Here is a 19,411-nt window from a genome sequence, read left to right as displayed (position 1 = left end):
AAATCTCCCTTTGTAATGAGTGTTTGACTCCTTCTCTACCCCTGGCTGGCACCTGGAGTTGGGTAGTGGCACAAAGGACTGGCATTTCTTTAAGTTTTTTTCAAATGTCCTCCCATTTGACGGTTTTATGGATTATGTCCTCTTCTGAGCCTTGGAAAGGGGATACACTTCCTAAGATCCACTACTGCTGATGCTATAACAGATTTCAGAAGATGTTTGCCATCTCAGCAGAAGAAGGTGCCTCATTTTAAGGCAATAATAAGCCATTCTTCATCTGTAATTGGCAACTTAATTTGGATTTCAGACGGGTCCCTTTTAGTGATGCGCTAGTCTGATTTTTGACCCCAAAGCGCTGATAATCATGAATCCAGAGGTATGGTCAATAAAATGTTAAAGTTAAGCAAATTTCGACTTTAAGGCATAAAGATGTGGGGCAAGGGGTGGGGGCCTGTGGGCTGAAGCCAAGCCAGAGGTCATTTCTTCCTCATCTATGTTAGAAAAGCTCAGAGTTCAGGGGGATTCATACCCTTTTGACTTTAATTGCTCTGGGCCCACTGAGGCAAAGCAATGGTGCTCTATTTGTTTTAGGGTCAAGGAGGCAATCACAAAGGCTTTCAGAATATTTTCAAACATTTGGGGGAGATAAACAGTTTTCTGACATTTTATAATCGTAAAACTAGTTTCTAGATAGTTGTCTAATTTCCTAAACCATGCTTGGTGAAGTTTATTTGGTTATTGAAACATTAAGCTTAACCAGTCATGTTCTTTCTACTTTATGAAAATGTAGACAGGAAATTATCAGCAAATTGCTCGTTTAGAATTAAAGACAGGAAATGAACTTCAGCAGTTGAATTCTTGTAGTAAAAAGCTTCTGCCTAAAGCATAAGTAAAGCCAGCAAACCTTGCTTTTATTTTTAAGTCTGGGCTTTGTTATATCAACACAATAGATTTAGATACTCTGTCCTTTTTCTCCTCAATATTTCCATATTGCTTTTTACAGTATCCATGAATGTTTCTGTTACTAATTTCCTTGTAATTTTTAAGATGTAACTTGTGCTTCCATATTTTACTTCTTTGGAAAAATACCATTTCTTGAATTACATTAATGGATTAATGTAGGATGTGACTCAGAAATAGTAACTTTGCAAATTTATTTATTAGGGCATCCACAAAGGTGAACATCTCCTTGTTTCCATAGTCATTTTTATCTGAAATTCCAGAACTTGTTATTGAAATTGTGATTATAATATATGTGAGTACATATTCCTAAATAGTTAATAACTTTCCCTTGAGGTGAACTTTTGAAGTTATTCCTTGTGATAGTTATTACCTAGATTTTATTCTTTATATATTATATTGTTAGTATGACCAATATATCAGTGGTATCTACAAAATAATTCTTGTACTTAATTTTCTTTTATATTTTTGTTTTGCCATTTTTATTTCTTCCTATATTTCAAAGACTCTAATATCCTTTAAAATTCTCCTTATTGGTGTTACATTATTTAAATAAACCACAGACATAATTCTCCTCCAACAAAATGATTTGTACCATGTCTGACTATTTTGATTACCTTTAAGGAAAAATGAACTGCTTTGGATTAAACAAGAAAGAACCTCAAACTGTAGCCAAACTTTGAACCATTTACTCAACTTAACTTGAGGAAGTTAGAAAATTCTGGTTTTGTGATTAGTTTAAATTTCACTTTTACAGCAATTCATGTTTCCTAACACTTCATTTAGAAATTTAGAACCTGTAAGAGGTGAGAATTACTCTACATTCCAAACTATATATATTATTAATCTATTATTGTAGATTCTTATTACAGATCAGTTATTATGAAGATGTAATAGATTCAAATGAGATTTAAGTACTATAAGACATTCTTGGTATTTATTTGGTGTTAAAATTTTATAGGATCAATCATATTAAATTTTAGCACATGTCAGTTTATAATATTTTGTGAAATAACTAAATAGTGGATACAGAGATTCTTGATGTTGTTCTACCGCCATTTTGAAAGTGAAAACTCATGTTTTTCTTTCTTAATATTCAAACCAAAATTTCCTTTAATTGATTTCCTTAGATGATCTTATTTAAGAGAAAGTTGATTTTCTAATCAGATTTGTTAGGTACGGTCAGCTTTATGCCTGATGAAGAGTTTTATAACAAAGTCCAGGAGATATTCTAACTAAACCTTTGGGAGAGATGGTCTACGAAATGTTTCATTTAGTAATTACTTTTTCCAGTGGCACGTTTGTAGGGTTTCTGTTTGTTTGTTTTGTGATTTCTGTTTGCGTTTTCCTTACCTTAATACGAAGTACATTGTAAGTTTTGTCATGAATATGCCCAAGTATAATATCTTTGTGGTCATTTCAGGAGCAAATTGTTAAATTTTATGTTTTCCAACATTTCATAACTCTTTTTATATCACTGTGAATTTAAACTAGTTTGCTAATATATGAATCCAGGCATCTAATGGGAGAAACATGACTATATTCTAATGAGCAAGAGGTTTGACTTACATCTAAAATTCATATTAGAGCTGGCATGTGAGGATAATTATCAACATTTATTAATTTAAGAGATTTTTGAGGAAGTCTTTGTTTCTGTAGGAGAAAAAAATCTTAATGGTAGAGAGTAATAAAAGTGAAATTAGATGCTAATATTGAAAACCCCAGGATAAATTTCAAAGGGTATTAGACTTTAAAGAAAATGAGTGAGCTGTATTTATAACATTCAGATTAGCTACTAAGATTTATTTTAGACTTTTGCTCTGCTATACAATTATGTCAAGTCATGTTTGGAGGGGACTTTTGTATTTATGGTAGATAGCCTTTTGTTCATTCAACAGATGCGTTCATTCAACTACTAGATGATGATGGGGACTCGGCAGTTAGCAAGGCAGATGAATTTCTTGCTCTCACGAAGCTTATATTCTAGTTGAGGGAGCCCGTGTATCAGTAAAGATTAGTTGAGGGGCGCCTGGGTGGCTCAGTGGGTTAAGCTGCTGCCTTCGGCTCAGGTCATGATCTCAGGGTCCTGGGATCGAGTCCCGCATCGGGTTCTCTGCTCAGCAGGGACCCTGCTTCCTCCTCTCTCTCTCTCTGCCTGCCTCTCTGCCTACTTGTGATCTCTCTCTGTCAAATAAATAAATAAAATGTTTAAAAAAAAATAAAGATTAGTTGAGATCGTAATTTGGTGCTATGAAGATAGTTGAACTGTTACAAAGAGCGAGGGATTAAGAGTGATGAGCTATCACTTTATATATCCCTGATTTTTTATGGAATACTGTAGTGAGTTATGCAATCCTTTTCTGGATGAAATCCTTTTCATCCAGAAAAGGATTGCATAGTATATTTTCTTACTTACTTAGACAACAGCTCTGGCTCCCGTGCTTGGGTAATGAAATGATAAAATTCAGTGTTACTCATGTTAAAGCTGTTTCATTTTTAACTGAAGTTATTTAGTTTTTGTTTGTTTAATGACCAGATTAGATAAATGTTCTCATGGAAGCTGGTTCTGAGGCTTTTGCTCGAGTTTAATAGTTTTGAACCATTTTTTGATAATTTGATGTATCGTAGTTGTTTCTGCAAAGGTTCTTTTCTACTAGTCACATGTCATCCTAGTGGATATTACATTACTTACGAAGTTTTGAAATGTTTGGTTCTGTTTCATCTAGTCAGACTTAATTTAGGAGGAGCTTCATCCAGATGTTTTGTTTATTTGTTCCCCAATTACATGTATGAGATTTCAAAATTTATGAGATCACAGGTCAAGTGAAAGGTCACAGTTGAGAGGTCAAGTGAGAAGCTAAAATTTGCAAAACCAAAGAAATGACAGGACAGTGCCAAATGAAAGGTCAAAAGTCAAGTGACAGACCCAGAGTAGATGAAAGCAAATGGTGTTTGGTGAACGTCTGAGCGCTCTGAAGTACCTCAATATTCGTGCACATGGAGTCAAGGGTTTGTAACCTTGGAATTCACAATTAATAATCATGTGCCACTAGTTATTATAGAAGTATATGTTATTTATTCTCAGAGAAAAGTACCATTACATTAAGTAGAAAAGGTTTCTCATGTATTGATTATCATCAGTCAGGGAGACTCTTTTCCTGTGATAATCGCTCTTCGAGATACACACAGAACACCCACATTTGGGAAATTCTAAATAATGTTGTCTTTTTGTCAGAGGTAGGAAATATACACATAGCAAATCCCGTGATGTGTGAAAAATCTTATGCAAAATCAGTCTGAGAATGGGTTTCCTCTGGTGCTGACTTCAGATTAGTACTCCCATGTGGTTTTATTTCTCTGCTTATGTATTCATTTCTCCATTCAGTGATTTATTTAACAAACATTAATTGAAAGCCAGGTCATCTTTGGTTACTTCTGTTGCAACACTCTAAGAGAGAGTTTACTTGGGAGAAAAAGTTTTGGCTTGGAATATGGTAGGGGCAGCCTTTCCAAGGTTCATGTGCTTGTCCACACTTCCTTGATAGTAATTATTTTTTTAAAAAGCAAAATGGTTTGATACTAGAACTTAATGAGTGAGAGATGGCAAGTTTTTGTCATTTGGGGGAACTAAGAATGAAGATATAAATAAAATATCTCTGTTTTACGTGACTATGACCTATATTACTACTATTATATTAATATGTTTATTCTTACTATAAAGAAAATATTTTCCTCTGTTCTGGTAACAGAAACATGGCAGTCTATAGTTCCAATGTGGACATACTGTCATTTATTCATACGGTCAATCACTTTTTTTGAGGAAGAGTAAACATTATTAATATACTTGGGAATTGTGTGTGTGTGTGTGTGTGTGTGCATTTGTCATTAGCAATAAATGGTTCTTTGTGGTTTAGGGGCATTTTGTCAGTGATTTGTTTTATAGGTCATACAAAGTGACCATTCTTCAAAAGCTAAGTATTTAAGGGAACTCTCTTTCCATATTCTAGAAATAAACAGCAACATTTTATGACAAACCCAAAAAGTAAATTAATATGTCCAGGATCTCTAGCTCTAAAAGAAAAATTCTCCAAAAAAGAACTTGCTTTATATAGAGCCCTATGCTGATAGAGCCTATTAGGCTGGAAGCTTTTTAACAGGGAAAAGTCTCACTGATGATAATAGAAGTCAATAGAAAGTGAGTAAGAGTTTAATCTCTACCAAACTATAAAATCAAGCTTTAAATCATAGAATAAGTACTATCATTGTCCAAAAGAAGTGTTTATTTTTCCTAAGTTTTGCCTTTCATATCAGTCTCATAAATTTTTTTTAATATATACTTTGAAAAGTTAAGGGCAAGCCCTGAAGGGTGAAATATTGCAAACCAATTAAAAACAACTGAAGTGAGATTCTAAAATACAGGAGTTTTCCAACTCATGAACAATATTTAGAGAGCTGGTTAATTTTAATTCCTCTGGGAACCCTAAGTCTGGGCATTAATAGGGTTAGAGTGATAAAAAAAGGCCATATACTGTGCACATATAGATGGTGTTGTCAAAAAAGAAGCAATTAGTGGCAAAGAAAGCATAAGCATGTACACATATGGTGAGCAGGTTGAAATGTGAAATACAGCCAGGGATAAGAGCCAATGACAAAAAAGAAGTGGAAGCTGGGCTACTGTTTTCACTTACTTACACAATGGCAAATCAGTGATTTGCACACAAACAAGATCAACTTAGTGATTGCCAATCATGATAGGACTTTTAGGACATTTCTTAGATGTTTTTTAAGCAACGAAAAATCTATAGAGTAGCTGGTTTGCTTTCACATCCTACTCTTTCCTTTCTCTGTGTTGCCTTCCTTTTCTTCTTTTTTTCTTCCCTAAATTGGCTTTGTAACGCTTCTCTCCAGTCGTTCACTCTTTCTCTTCCCATGATTTCCTTGGTGACACAATGGACTAAATCAATAATTTAATTCGATTTGCCTAATTTAAAAGTACTGGAGAATCTTGATGGAATCTAAAATGCTGGTGTTTTCCAACCCAAAGAAGGCAGCATAGATAGGGTCAAAAGTCAGAGATAGGATAGATAGTCAAAATGACTTTTGACATCTTTCTCAATGGTCACTGTTTGGATGGCTCCCCGTACCTCTTTGGGGGATGGTAAGTGCACACCTCCCCGGGCCCCTGTCCATTGTTATGACTTCTGTGTCCATTCCAAAATCTGCCTCATCATCATCTTTGAAGAAAATCGTACTTTAAACACATATCTATAAGAAGTTGACCTGATGGGACACACTTACATTTCAGTTTTTGAAAGGTATACAGCTGTCAGTATAAAGTGTAACAGGCAGGATGTAACCTTATCTACTATGTTATAGATTTTGTGTCACATTCAAGAGAAATAAGTGGATGTGAAAAGGAAATACATTTAAAAATCTGATAACCAGCAACACATATTTTACTCCTCCAAGTCAGGAAATTGGGGGACATGCACAGGTTCATTTCCAGCATGAAAATTGTAATTCTGTGACTAATTGAGATGCAGAACACACTTTACAATGGAAGGCACTATAGTATGGAATAAATAGGAATAATTTTGAGTACCATTCTTTGTCTTAACCCTGTTTATTTTGGCTGTGCTTCTTCCCTGGGATGTCATCTTTCCCCAAACCCAATTGCTAAAAGCTGGTTTCACTGGCAGAGAAATAAAAGAGACAGTCGAGAGAGGTTTAGAGAGCACTGCAATTAGTTCTGTGTGTATGGAACTGCTTATCTGCCCACAACTGGGTCTGAGGAAACTCTGCTTAGTATTTATTAGGAGTTAAATTTATATGAGAAAAAAAACAGATGCTCAATTTTGCTACCTTTCCTTTTAAAGTTTAATGTGCTGTAAAATACGAGGATCTGTACAATTAAGAAGAAGGTGCTTTACCCTTTAAGGTGTGCCAAATGCCTTTCGCCCCCACCTTTTGTGCAGATGCCCGCCTGTTTCTACAAAGCACCCAATAATAAGTCCATCTCCAGATGAGATTCCCAATACCATATGATCCATCCAGGTTGCCAAAATGTAGGCTAAACGACCTACAGAGTTATCCAACGTGATGCCTGGAATCATTTTCTATATTCTCTGGTGTTGGTCCAGGATTGAGCACCATGTTGGGGACCCAGGTTCTATAAAGAGAATCCTTCAAAAGCAGCTCCAGGGTGCCCCACAATAATTGAAATGGAGAAAAACCAGTATCAGACGTCAGTATCTTTCATTTGGATTTGAAAACAGGAAATGACTTGGCATTTCTAATCTTGACTGGGAGACAGGCCCTGACTCCACAATTACAGAGCATAATTACTCCAAGCTCAGTCTACGAAGAACCCCCAACTGCTTGTTGAGGACCTGCCAGGAAACTGACCTGGGTGAATGGTCTGGAAGAGAACATGAGGTGACAAGAGGCTGAGATGCCATTTTCAAGTAAATCTACATGAAAGGGCTGCTTAGAAAGGTAGAGGTTGTTAAAATCAGCTTGGCACTGGGACATACCAGAATTTAAGCTGAGAAAAACTGGCAACATGCAGTGTTTGGGGTCTGAATCAAAGATTCATTGAAGCTTTGACTAGTGTGGTTAAAAAAAAAATCTTTTCAAGAATTTTATTTTTTAAAATCCTCATTCCCAAACCACACCACAAACATAGTTGAGAACGATGTATACACACATATATGTTTTTCAAATGATTCCTGGATTTCCATGTAAAATGGGGCCATAGTCTCTTACACTCCCTCTGCGACTCATTTCCTCCTGTAAGCATCTCACTCACAATTGATGTGTCTGAAGTTACTTGCTATGGATTCACAGCTCGCTGTGGTTCTTATGCCAGTTGCAATACAGCAGTTCTTTGAAGCTTTCCTTTTTTTTTTTTTTTTTTTTTTTTTTTTTAAAGATCAACCTTTCAGCTATTAAGTTGGCTCCTAACAAAAGCTTTTGTTGTGGTTTGCTTATATCATGCTTGGAAGGACAGCAAATAATAGGTTACAGTAGTGGAACTGGAAAATTTCAAAAGACATGATTCTTGTGTTCAAGTCGTTTTTCACTCTTATTGTAGAATGGCCTCAAAACGGCAGGTTTTGGTATGCTTTTCCAGAAAGCCCACCGGAGTCTGGAAGAACTCGAAAAGGTAAATTCAAGAGAAAAATGAGAAAGCCACAGAACCTTGCAACTGAATTCCTTCTCACATGATCAGAGAAGAGGAAAAGCTTTGAAGTCTCTTAAGGCCTTGAGCCACACCGACCAGTCATTTTAACTCAGAGGCATTGGGTAGGGGCAATGTTGTCTATACACACCAAGGCATCATACACGGTGGGCTTGGACTGCTCAGAACTTGTGCAAGAACAACTTTAAAGGGGCATCAGCCAGTGTCCGATGTTAAATGCTGAATAGACACAGGATTAACAACTTAGAAGGGAAGACTCCTGTTGCTGAACTTGGGCACACTGTTCAAACTGGACCAAGTCTATGGGATAAATGCATACATTTGCATATTATTTCATTTAGCAAGCAGTAAAAAATATTGAGAACTTGCTCTAAAGCATAATGTCCAAATTCCTTCCCTGGCCATGGGGCCACAGAGGATTTGTCTTTTACCTCCGCTTACTTCCTATACTTCAGCCACATTGGCTTCCCTTCTGCTCCTCGAAGATTTCTCTTTCTGGGATGTTTTTCCCAAGTTTTGGTGGGGAAGGCTCACTCCCATTCTTCAGTTGTTGGCTCAAATATCACTTCCTCAGGAGAGACTTTTCTGACAGCAGCTGTCTGAAGTTTCTTACTTCTGTTTCTTCTAATCTCATCATCCTGTTTGCTTTATTTCCTTCATGGTACTCACCATAGGCCATAAGTATCTTGTTAGTTTATTTATGTATTTCCTTGTTATGGTGTGTTCCTCCCCTCCTGCCCACCCAGAATATAAGCTCCTGGAAGGCAGAAACTTGAATGTCTTGTTTTACTTGTTTTACTTCTTCATCTCAAATACTTAGCCTTATGTCTCTATAAGTAGGCGCTCAATAAGTGTTTCATGAATGAATGAATGAGTGAATGAATGAAAGAACAAAAAACGTACATAGATTAGTGCATGCTTTCCATTTCTTTTGAGAAGCTGTCAGGCTGATTTAATAGACACAACAAAAGGAAAAATAAGAGAAGAGAGTAATTGTGAGAAATTGGAGATATCAAGACTATATATAGATGCAGTAACATCCAGAACAGTAAGAAATAACATTTTGGCCAAGAATATTTTCAGAATCCTTTGTAGAGTAAATACTTCTTATGATGGAATGAAGGATAAAGGAAGGTATTTAAAGAAAAAATGTCTATAAATGGTGAGTTAATAAAGGTGGAAGTTGCAAAGGCAAGGTGAAATAGGCTCTATTCTTCATTGTATTATTTTAACACTAAGAACAAATTCATACACCTGGTGGGAGAAGTCACTGACGATCCTATTTGAGTGGGTGTGTGTGTGTGGAGAATCAATTCTATATGTAGCTGAAACTGTCCTCACCCACTATAAAAATAAGCCAATGATTGGCCATCACAGTGACCAAGGAGGAAATAAAGTCAAGTAGGCCTAGCGTAAAAGTTAGACTAGACTATGAACCCTAAAAGGTAAAAACCCTACTTTCTCTTTTCAGCAAAAACTTTGAAGCCAACCCAGCCAGTCATTACTGCTACGGGGCCCTTTCTGAGCAGGATTTAACCATTCTAGAAAAGACTTAAATATGAGACCTGGGGCTCTGAGGAGAAACCTTAATTTAGAGCCTGACACTTAATAGATGTTCATTAAACAACTTTTGAATGATTGACTAAAAATAATGAGAAATTAAGTAGTCTTGAATTGGTATCTTGGAAATCCATCCAAACTTCCTTTAGAAAGATGCGTCTATTTATAATATCCCCATGAATACAACCTTTGACCTAGTTTCCCAATGAAAAGCTGAGGGTTCTACATGTGAAATGCAATCACTGCGTCATCATATCATCAAGGATGCTAGATGCTTCCTATCCCATGTATCTCAAGAAAGGAAGAACTGGTGTACTTGATAAAGGGAGCCAGTACAAGACAGATTTTTTTTTTCCTTTCAACACAAAAAGAATACCTTCTGAGAAAGGCCAAGATGGTAGATTAAAGTAACAAAGGTCTGGCTTAGGGGCAGTTGAGGTGACTGTGTGAGTCAGTGACTTCTGAGAAAAGGTAGCTGCCTCCAGACACCAAATACATTTTCTGTAAAACGAGAGGTGAATTCAAAGAGAACATTTGTGTATCCTATAAAGAGGCCCCTGAAGTAATTCTTCCTTGACAGAAAACGCTTTGGAGTGGAGGAAGACAACTCAAAAATGTAATTAAGTTGAGCTCTTTAGCAGTTTTTAATCTTCTTTTATTTGGGTTTTTCTTTATTTAGTTTTACTGTATTTAATCAACTCCATGTTTCACAAATGTTTTTAATCCACATAAGATTATGACCTGAAAAAAATTCATAGCTGAAAGACTAGAGAATCCATACAACTGATTAGAAAACAGTCTCATGGTAATATGATTGAAAGCACAACAGTACATGGTTGGAGAGGCTTCTGGGATACAGAAGATCTCACACTCATGAGCACTGTTTCCAGGGCATAACCAGAGTAGCTTCCTTAGCCAAACCGCAGAGAGGCCCAGCTTTTAATAGTGACCTGCAGGAGGGGACCAGAAGCTATGGAATGTGGTAGAAATGGAATCCACATCCGGAGCCCGGCTCCTGTGGGCCCCTTTCACCTTTAAGGTTCAGTGGGCCCCTTTCACCTCTAAAGACCCTCCCAGAACTCCCTGTTTGGTGACCTCCAGTGATCTGAAGTCGTATCCCTGACTCACTGTGGATCCAGGATCAAGCCCCTCTAGTCACTGGAAAGTCTGATCCGGAGGACAGGCAGGGGGTGCCATAGCCAATGGAGAACACAATTTCTGAGCTGTTGCTTTCCAAGTTTTTTGTTAGGATTCTCTTGTAGCTTCTCTGGTGTCTGGCCGGACTGCCTCCCCACATGTGTGGTTGCGTGGCTGCCAACCATTTCACAGACATGGATGGCACTTTCTAGCTAAGCATGTCAAATCCCCAAGTGGCCTGAGGAAGCCCTTCAGCTCCTTACGAGGGGCTGGTAAGGTTGGCAGTTTCTTTAACAAGAAAAGCATTTTTTTTCCCGGAACCCCTTTGGAAGATTTCACTGTAAGTCAATGGACCGTTGACCAGAAAGCCAGAACCAGCATTTTCAAGCCAGTGCAGTTAACACTCACATATACATGAGCATGAAAAGCTGGGGCCATATAACCAGCATGTGTTTTATCAAGTGATGTTGTGTTGTACTTAAAAACATTGAATCGCATCTTCACTATCCTCGATGGTATTACACCCAGAGAGCCAAAGTCTTAGTGTGCAGTGCAGTGTGAGTTCCAAGAATGTCCCAGTTCGGGATGTAAAAGGTACGTTTGAGTTAAGAGCATTAAAAAAACCTTAACCTTTTAAAACTGCAGACTATTGTATCCTTCTAACTCCAGAACAGCTCTGTCTAATGCTGTCCAACTTGGCAATAAAAACAAAATGAAGAAAGCCGAAACACTTTTAGACTCACACCAAGTATGCAGTATTTCAGTCTGACAGGATTATTCCTTGGCTGGAGTGACTTATGTTGGAAAGGGAAGTTTGCATGGAAATGCCTTTGAGGTTAATTGTAATGTCATTAGTGTGATGCTATAATCACATCTCTGAATTTCCTTCATAAATTTCTCTTCTATTTTTATCCTGTTTTTATTTTTAATATACTACTTTCTTGAAAAAGTCTACTATAGACTTACAAAAATACACCCCTCTTTTTTTTTTTAAGCCTCTTGAAAAACTGTCTCTGTGTAAATTATAGCTTAAAAGAGCATGGTGATCCATCCTCTGCTACTTTTCAGTTCCTTTTTATTCTTTGCTCCCAACATCTCCTTGCACAATGACTGATTTTAAATGATGAGAGGTGAGGGGCAGCAGGTATGGCACTGAGGTGAGGAGAAACAAGTCACATGCTCATATTTCCATGACTTCCCACTATAGTATCACCCGAGATATGGTTAAACCACCATAGATAATTCTTTTTAAGAAAATCATCTGTTTAGCCAAATCTGTGGTAGATTTGTGGCACAGACTACCGTGGAGGAGGAACTCAGTCAAAACCACAGAAATTGCTCAGGAACTCTGCAAGATTGTCCTAAACAGATTGCTTTAAGCTACTTTGGTTGTTGTCAGTTTTCTCTGTGGTGACGGAAGCACAAGGGCTTGTCGCTGGGTTCTCTGGCGTTCCCAGCATTGTCTGTCTGTTCCCTTGACCTTTGAATCCATTTGTCTCAATTGTTCTTGAGGTCTGGGAGAAAGAATCTCAGATGAGAAAACAATTGTTCCCATTGGGGACACTGCTCCAAACCCACCCTTTGTTTTGGGCTCACTTTCAGAGTGACGAAGTCCCAAATTTGGCAGGACTGCTTCCTTTTGCCTCCTGCATGCTGAGACCCACTTCGGGAAATATATCTTGAATGTGCTTCATCATGAAATACTGTCATGTTTCTAATCTTGTTTCCTTTTCAAGACAAGCTATTTTATCCCATGGCTTGCACAGTTCTGCATCTATATCAATAACTCTTTTCACTGATGTCTCCTCCTCCCCACTCCCCCCCTCCAGGCCCCAACCCATTTCCTGGGCAAAAGGCTACGTCTAGCCTGCTAGTTAGAAAGGGCAAAACTTTCACTCAGGTTGCTAAGGGAGTGGATCTTGAGTTTTCATCACTCAGGTGTGCTCCTTTATCATCCGCTTGGAGTCAGAGCCTGTTCATGACATCCCTGTCCCCATAGCCAGAAAACCATTTGCACTAATAACCTACCAGTTCTCTTGTCTGATACAGAGAAATGAAAATCTGTACAGAATTTCTCAGAAACATTTATTTGCCCAATAGACAAATTTAAATTGGATATTGTACCAAAACAGGATTTTGTGCCAAAATCAAAACAGGTATGGGACAGAATTTTTAAAAGAATTGTAAAGTTCAGAATCCATTTTATATGTGCTCTCCCAATCCCTTTCTCTCTGTGTCTAATGAATAATCAAGTTTTACAAAGAGAACTTGCATTTTGTTGTTGTTGTTTTTTAAGGTCATGAGAATTTTTAAAAACTTATATTGTTCTGTGAAAACGATCTAGTCTTTTTTCCTGTTAGTAAATGATTGCTAATATTAGTAGTGTGTATAGTCTTAACCTACTGTCTCCTTCTCCCAGCAATCCATCACAGACTATTTTATAAGATAGAATAATGAGTTTTACTGAATAGTGCAAATAATCTTTTTCAAAGAGGGAAGCTGCAGTGTCCAGGCAGGGTCACACAGTCAAGAGACTGAAGACTGATAATGTTAGGTCCCTCTTACACATAGGATAGGGGTTCCCTTTTATGGTCTGTGAACATCTTCTCTCAAATCGAACAACTTCATCAGTTCTCCTGCTCATTGCCACATATACTACAAAACAAAAAACTTTCTTTGGTCAACGGGAGGAAATGGAACTGCTTATAGTGTGCTTTGGAGTGTAGCACTGGTCAGTGAAACTCCTGCGGTTGATAAGAAGTTTGTGTAAGATCTTTGTGTGTGAGCCCTGGAGAATTACTTTGAGTCTCCTTTCCATTACTGATTATTGCATGTAATCTCTTGAATAAAAAGACTACATCTGTATTGTATGTAAACGCCTGGAGGGGAAAAAATGTAGTTCAATCCTATGTTACAGTGTTAGTTTTGTTACCTTGGGCGAGCTACCTAAATTCTCTGGGACTCCATTCCCTCATGTATAAAATGGAGAGAATAATAGCACCTCATTGGCACACAGTAAATGCTTGATATTAGCTCTTGGCATGGACCCTATAAGGAGAAATGCCAGAAAGGTTTAGGAAATAAAATTATGTATTTCATGACATTTAAATAGATAAAAGACTTTACACATTCCACGCATTGCTTTATTCATCATTATAATGGACCTGGAAAAAGAATGCCCCTGAGGGATGATGGGCCCTACAGGAAGTCACACTATGCTTCCATCCCTTATTCTTTCTTATCCAAGTGAAATTAGCTATAAGGATTCCCTTAAAGGGTCCGTGGTCACCCATAATGTTCATTTCACTCTCCTTGCACTTGGATTATAAACCAAGTGTGGAGCAGAGGTGACAGAAGAGAACAAGGAGATAGTGGGCCATCTGGGCAATGCAAGATGGAATATGTGCTCAGAAATTGTTAGGTTAGTGAATGGGTAAAAAGAGGCAATGGAAGTGGGATGCCTGGAGGGCTCAGTTGAATAAGCATCTGCCTTTGGCTCAGGTGGGGGTCCCAGGGTCCTGGGATCGAGCCGTCATCGGGGAGTTTGTTTCTCCCTCTCCCTCTCCCTCTGCCCCTCTGCCACCTGCTTGTGCTTGCTTGCGCTCTCTCTCGAATAAAATCTTTTAAAAAGAGAGGCAATGGAAGATGATCACATGTTGAAATCAGATGCCTTTTGGCAATTTCCCCTTTTTTATCTCACATATACTTTTTGGAGCCATGTCCATTGTATCTACTAATTTCTTTTACTAATCTATGGCCTTTTGTGAAGTGGTTTTAGGGTAAGCCACTTAATATTTCATCTATAGGGTACCCTTGGGTACAAGTCCTTTTTTTTGAGTTTGGTATTTTAGGAAAAGATACAGCTAACACCACTAGCCCAGAGCTTTTTTTCTCTTTCCCATGTGCTTCAAAAACACAAGCAACCCTCCCTACACATCACGACCTGGTTCAACCTGCTCCGTCCTCAGTGGTTTGGAGACAGTGATGTCCAGGTGTGTACGTGTAAGCAGCTGGGCCAGTAGAACCCCTCCTTAGGTACCGTTAGCTCTTAACAGACAGACTATGGAATATTGAAAATGAAATCCCAGGGGAGCCTGGGTGGCTCAGTAGGTTAAAACCTCTGCCTTGGGCTCAGGTCATGATCCCAGGGTCCTGGGATCGAGCCCCACATTAGGCACTCTGCTCAGCAGGGAGCCTGCTTCCCCCCCCCCACCCTGCCTGCCGCTCTGCCTACTTGTGATCTCTGTCTGTCAAATAAATAAATAAAATCTTTAAAAAAAAAAAAAAAAAAAGAAAAGAAAGAAAATGAAATCCCAGTATCTCTCTACTGATAATTTAGAACACATTTTGAATTTTCCCCATAGTTTATATGTACTTACTGTTAGATAGTAGTGTAGATTTCATGCTAAAATTCACAATGATACTGAATAGTACCATTTCTCTATAAAACTAATTTTAGAGTCTTCCAAATCAGTAAATTTGTCAGATTTGTCATTATCATCTCTGTCTTGATTTACCTGAATACTCTATTCATTTAAGTTAAGCAGACATTTAAATATGTGAAAATGTGACGAATGTATTTAACAGACTTTGTGAACTTTTTTTTTCAAATAAAACTTGGTTTTGGGAAATACACGCATACATTTTGCCAAGAACTTGCCCCTTAATGTTTAATCTTGTGGCTTTCAGGGGAAATCTAATTTGTATCCTTCGTTTATGCTCAACTCAACAGACTGTTGCACAGTTAGCCAAGTGTTGGATGGCCTTACAGCCCATGGGACTTTTCAGGTTTCTTGATTCTCTGTAGGCCACACCGCCTTGCTTCTGGATCCCTGGTGGATCACAACTGTCGTACATTTTAAAGCCAGTCCAGCTTTTTAAAAATTAAGTCACACTGTAAACAATGGGCTATCTCAGTATATTCAAGGGTTGGGGAATTATTTCTCTCCCTCATCCTATCCCCAGTGACCTCACTCTGTTTTTACTGTGAGGTTTGTTGGGACAGATGGGAGTACGATGGCTGCGGCAGAGGGTTTCCACCGAAGTGAGTGACTCAGGGTAGAACTGGGCTTTTCTGCATGTGGATGACCCTGAGCTGTTACATGTACTGGGGTGGGGCTAGGTGTGGAGAGCTTCTCCCTCAAGCCCTTCAAACAATAAACTAACTCACTTGGGCTTTCATTGTTAGATGAATGCCTAGCTCCTCGCCATTGCTTTGACTTTCCATCCATTCACCTCTTATTCACATGCTTCATCGTTGCGGGCTTTTGTGTTCCCACAGACACTCCTTTGCCAGTCTAAAACATAGATAGCCGTACTGTTGGTGGTGAGGGGTAGAGGGTAAGGAAGCCTGGCAAAGGGCCCTGTGGGAGCTGACATTCTCCATCTTCTCTTAAGATTATCCTCCCCTTTAAACTCTAAGCTACTTCCCATAATGCTGCTTAGTGTAGCTATCCCACCACATCCTAGATGCAAAGGCCCAGAGTTGGTGTGCATTGTTTGGTTTTTGTCTCTGAAATGTAGCCTTTCAGGTGTTTGGGAGCAAGGACTTGGTATTCCTGCTACCTAAGTGGCCTGTTTCTCTACAAGTATCTGCATTTGGCGGGGGTTGGGTGGGGGGGTGTGGGACCTAACTTGGAAGAACCTAGGGTACAATAATCAAATACTGCAGTGCAAAGGCTCAGAAGAAAAATTAAGAGTCCCTGTTTTTTTTTTTTTTTTTTCTTGAGAAGAACTTCTGGGTTTTATACCTGGCAGGACTTCCAGGTCTCCCTCAGTGTTTTCTTTCCTATGCCCAGACCTTCCTTTACCTCTTTCTCCTACCACACCCTCCATTTCCACTGTTTTGCTTCCCTTGGCTGGACCCTACCCTGCTGGAGGTCCTACCTGAGGTCCTAGGAGGAGTGAGTACTAGTAGGTTGGAGCTTCAAGGAAGAGAGAAGGGCTACAGAGTCTTAAGCAGAAGAAATGCAGCTTCTGACATCCGGAGTAAACCATGAATATCTTTTCCAGTCTACTTATTGTTGAATCAAGTGGTTGACTACTATAATAGTATTGTTCCAGTACTGAAGCATGGATCCTTATATCCATTCTTATACCACAGAATCCATGATTACCATGTCGAGTCCCACCATTTTATAGATGGAGAAATTGAGGCCTGGAATGGTGAAGTCTTGTCTTCTCTGATTCCTTAATATTCCCTGGCTTTGCATTTTCTTTAAAAAAAAAATGTAAAAAAATCTAATTGTTCCATGGAAGAAGGCTCCACTCATTCTTAATGGAATTTCTTTTTATTCAATTTTGTGGTGTCCACAACAAGATTATGAAAACAATAATTTGATTTAGAAATCTTTCCAGCTTCAGCAAGGTTACTTTGTGGAGTTGTAGATAAATGACCAGAAGAAAACCTCACAAAATTAGCGTTTACACTTAATCTGGCAACGAGCTATAATTTGATTGGTAAAAAATTCATTTGGTGTACCTCTGGCCCTTTGCTGCTGGATAATGAAAATTTATATCTGCGTTTCAGACATCTGGGGAGGACCTGACAGCTTTGGGGCCGGATGAAAGATGATGTCACACTGACCCCTGTCAGCATTTCCTCACAGACTGGTTACCCAAAACCCAACAGCAGTCACACTTTTTTCTTCCCCCTGCCAGAGCAGACTCTCATTTTATTTTGGAAGGTTAATGACACTGTAAATCTAATAGGCCATTTTAGTGCCATCATGTGGATATTAAAAAATCATGTGACCAGTCAGGGTACCATATGTGGGGTTCGCTGTTGTCTAATGGCAGGAATAAGAGGCTGTAACAAGGCACTGAGGGCAGCCAGTGTTTGGAATTAATTTCAAAACCATAGGTACCTTTAAACTAATTTGGAATCTCTGCTAATGATTATTGCTTGCCATTTCAGTTACATTTGGTTTAATAAGCTAGCTAATATTGGGTAATGATGGACCCCAGGAAATTCTTCCTTCCTTATAAATGCATCAGTTACTCATATTCTGTGGAGCAGCACTGAGCAATAGAACTTTCTGTGGTGATGGAAATATTCTTTACCCGTGCTGTCCAGTTAAGTAGCCTTTAGCCACATGTGGCTATTGAGCCATATTGAAATATGGCTCTAGGAAACAATGGCCTGAGAAAATGCATGTTTAAGTTTAATTAATTAAATTAATAAATTTAAATAGTGACATGTGGTTAGTGGTTGCCATTCGGGGTAGCACATCTGTGGAGCAGCTAGAAGATAAGACTAGAATTATCAGAAAACAGCAACAACCAAAGCACTTCACTCAGGCCTCTAGTCTGTCTTCGACTGGTGCCAAGCTCCTTGGTGATACAGATGAAGTCTGATTTACCTTTGTGTCCCTTATAATACCTTTGTGAAGAGTCAAGATACCACAAAGGAGTGGGTAAATGAAGGAGTGCAATGAATACATGGGTAATAAATAAAGGAAAAGAAGAAACTTAAGTGATTATTCTCATTTTAGCATTCTATGCTTCCCAAACCATCCAAAGCCAGACCATGAGACTTTCAGAAGCTGCCCACTGACCCTCCCTGAAACATCTCTTTCAGCCCCTGGAGACCCCATGGGCCCAAATGGCCAAAGACGGTGAGTGGACAGTTTCTGGGCACATCATTCAGATCCTTGCATAGAAAGAAGTTGAGGAGGGAAGAAACAGTTCTCTTTGGATAGCTGGATCATTGATTGTGTAGCCAGACAAAAATAAATGTAAAGAGAGACTAGAATAAATTGTGAATTGACTCCAAAATGTCATTTAATGAAGTAGTTTTAAGTAACCAGTCATGACTGTTACCAAATGTTATCTTCGTAAAATTATGATGAGGGATGATAGTTATGATGATAATTGTAGTAATAGTAATAATTGTTAACACATTCATTGCACACTGTCTCAGAATTGGCGAATTCTATGCAAACATCGGTTATCTTATTTAAACCTCACGATATTATGAGATAGACGTGGAATTTCCTCCATTTCACAGATGAGGAAAAAGAGGGAAGGTAAATAGCTTGTTTGAGTTTATGCAACTAGGAAAAGGCACAAGTGGCTTTTGAATCCAAACAGCTTAAAACTAGAATCTACACCAGTAAACTTCTTTTATTCTGTCTTTCCTTAATCTTCCTCTTTGTTTCCATTGATTTGGTTATTCATTCAGCAAATATTTTTTGAGCCCTGACTATGAGCCAGGCACTGTCTAGTTTCGGGAAATATACTGGTCAACGAAACACAAATATTTCTGCTTTCTTGGGCTTCTCCTTCTATTAGTAAGGACAGAAAATAAACAAGTTAAAAATATGTAGCTTATTGAGGTGCCTGGGAAGCCTCTGCCTTCAGCTCAGGTCATGATCTCAGGGTCCTGGGATCGAGTCCCGCATCGGGCTCTCTGCTCAGCAGGGAGCCTGCTTCCCCCTCCCTCTCTCTCTGCTTTTCTCTCTGCCTACTTGTGATCTCTCTCTGTCAAATAAATAAATAAAATCTTTAAAAAAATATGTAGCTTATTATATAGAAATAAATGCTAAGGCGAAAAAG

At 38.5% G+C, this 19,411-nt stretch overlaps 1 protein-coding gene across 9 annotated transcripts in view; it reads left to right on the top strand.

Annotated features, from left to right (window-relative positions):
- Positions 1–19,411, top strand: part of MECOM (MDS1 and EVI1 complex locus) — a 543,555-nt gene that overhangs the window by 395,418 nt on the left and 128,726 nt on the right. The window lies entirely within an intron of this gene.

The sequence above is a fragment of the Mustela putorius genome, unplaced genomic scaffold (genome assembly GCF_011764305.1).
Source record: "Mustela putorius furo isolate JIRA1106 unplaced genomic scaffold, ASM1176430v1.1 tig00003834_pilon_pilon_pilon, whole genome shotgun sequence".
NCBI classification, from domain to species: Eukaryota; Metazoa; Chordata; class Mammalia; order Carnivora; family Mustelidae; genus Mustela; species Mustela putorius.
Note: the sequence above shows the minus strand (reverse complement) of the source record. Positions and strands in the feature narration are given on the sequence as shown.